This window comes from Molossus molossus, unplaced genomic scaffold, assembly GCF_014108415.1.
Source record: "Molossus molossus isolate mMolMol1 unplaced genomic scaffold, mMolMol1.p scaffold_m16_p_3, whole genome shotgun sequence".
Taxonomy (NCBI): Eukaryota; Metazoa; Chordata; class Mammalia; order Chiroptera; family Molossidae; genus Molossus; species Molossus molossus.
In genome coordinates, this window is record NW_023425366.1 from 94,600,370 (window position 1) to 94,602,363 (window position 1,994).

Genomic DNA, 1,994 nt, shown 5'->3' on the forward strand with positions numbered 1-1,994 from the left:
AAGATCCATGTGTCTCCCTCACATCGATGTTTTTCTCTCTCCCTGCCCCCTACCCTATCTGAAAACAATGGAAAAATATCTTCAGGTGAGGATTAAAAAAAAAGAAAGAAAGAAATAATTATAAGACATAGTGATCAGAACTTCTCAAGCACTCTCTGAATATGTGTAACAACCCAATGACTTAAATCCTATTATAACCTCTATTTTATAGATGAGGACTGCGATGGATAGGAAAGTCAGATATAATACAGAGGTGTGTTCAAAGCATTAGGAGTGGGAAGGTTGGAGAAGTGAGGTGTGGTGGTCAAATGAATCTTTGTGAGAAGAAATTCTGGCGAGCCACAGTGAGAACAGTAAATGTGCCTGTGGCATAGCGCTTTCATTGTAGTGCAAGGAACTTCGGAAATCTAGGGTGAATGCGGGGGGGGGGGGGGGGGGGGGTCGGGCAGCACCTTAAGTGTACTGCTGGAAGCTTCACCAAGGGCTCATTTCTTCTCAGCCTCTCTTTTCTTGGGTTCTTGTTGCAGTTTGGAAATAAGCCTGGGCGGCCTTGATCGCATCTTCGGCCAAGATTGAGCCGGGCCATTTCACAGGGGAAAGGGGCTGGCCCTTGACGATATCTGTGGTTTTGATGGTCAGGGCTTCCTCCACTGTTTTCCCTATCGCCCTTTCGGTAGCTAAGGAGCTGGAGGCAATTGCAGAACCACAGCCAAATGTTTTAAACCTGGCATCCACGCTCTTCCCCTTTTCATCCACTTGAATCTGTAATTTCTGAGCTCCAACCAGTCCATCTCCAACATTTTAGGTGTCTTGTCAAGGGACCGCATGTTTTGGAAATTTTCATAATGATCAGCAACCTTGTGATAGGGCCTGGGCGGGTTGGATTGACAGCTCCAGGGCCAAAGGGCGTAGTCTTCAGAGCTGGAGGGCGTGGTCTCCGGAGCAGCGGAGCCAATCCCGATGCCTCAAAAGGCGGACCCGCCGCTGCTGTCTTATGGGTTTGCGGAAAGGCGCGCCTGCGAGTTGGCCACCGCATTTTGCTTTTTCATTGTGTATTTTCTTTGTTAATAAGAAAATACAAACATAATGTTTTTAAATACTTTTATTTCTTTCAACCGAACTATAAATCTTCAAAGAATACCTAGAATCAAGGTAAGGATAAAGCAATTGCAACAGGCCGAGTGGGAGAGGCCTTTAAAGTGGCTCCTCTGCTTCTAGGGCATGAACAGTGTCAGGACACACCTTATTATTATTTCACTTTCCTGGCCTGGAGTCATTATTTTGCCCTCCCACCAGACCTCAGCTAGCAGCCTGAGTGCTAGAAATCCTACCTCCTTCCGGTTCTTTGTGTCCAGCAGCTTGGTGGCAGGCCGCGGTGCGCTGGCTGGGTCCTGGTCACCGATGGCCGTCTTGCTGGCGGTGCTCTGCAGCAGCTGCTTCACCCCGGCCCAGGAGGGAGATGCCGCAGTGACTCTCAACCAATTTGGAGGTTAAAACAGTAAAATTTGATGCAGACTTGAAACCTCAAATGATCAATTTCAAAAGGTAACTCCCAATGGAGCTGCCTTGATGTCACCATGACTAAATGGTTTTAACTAGAAATACCAAAATGATTCCATGGTACAGTGCATACATAGTGGACATTTAAACTGTTAGGTACCTGACACACAGATTGGCAGATACTTCCTGGAGCTCCCCAACTATTTCTTCTTTTTCCTGTGTGTACAGCAGACTAATATTTCCAGTCTTCCTTCTAATAGGTGTAGCCATGTAACAGGTTTTTACCAGTGGAAATAAAGGAAGAACAGTGTGTCATTTAAGAAGCAGGTATGCCTTCCCCAGACTCTTTTTTGCTGGTTGACTGGTTCTATATATGACAGTGAGTCCCCAGGGCATGTGGGTACTCAAGATGGAGGGAGACTTGGTTTCTGAGTCTTGTGAAAGCTCACCTGCACACAAGGAATATTCATCTTGGTCTTACATGAGAAGGGCAC

The 1,994-nt window shown here is 46.5% G+C and overlaps 1 pseudogene; it reads right to left on the reverse strand.

Moving 5' to 3' along the window:
* Positions 1 to 485: 485 nt before the first annotated feature.
* On the reverse strand, positions 486 to 1,770 carry LOC118642085 (annotated as a pseudogene).
* Between the last annotated feature and the right edge of the window lie 224 nt (positions 1,771 to 1,994).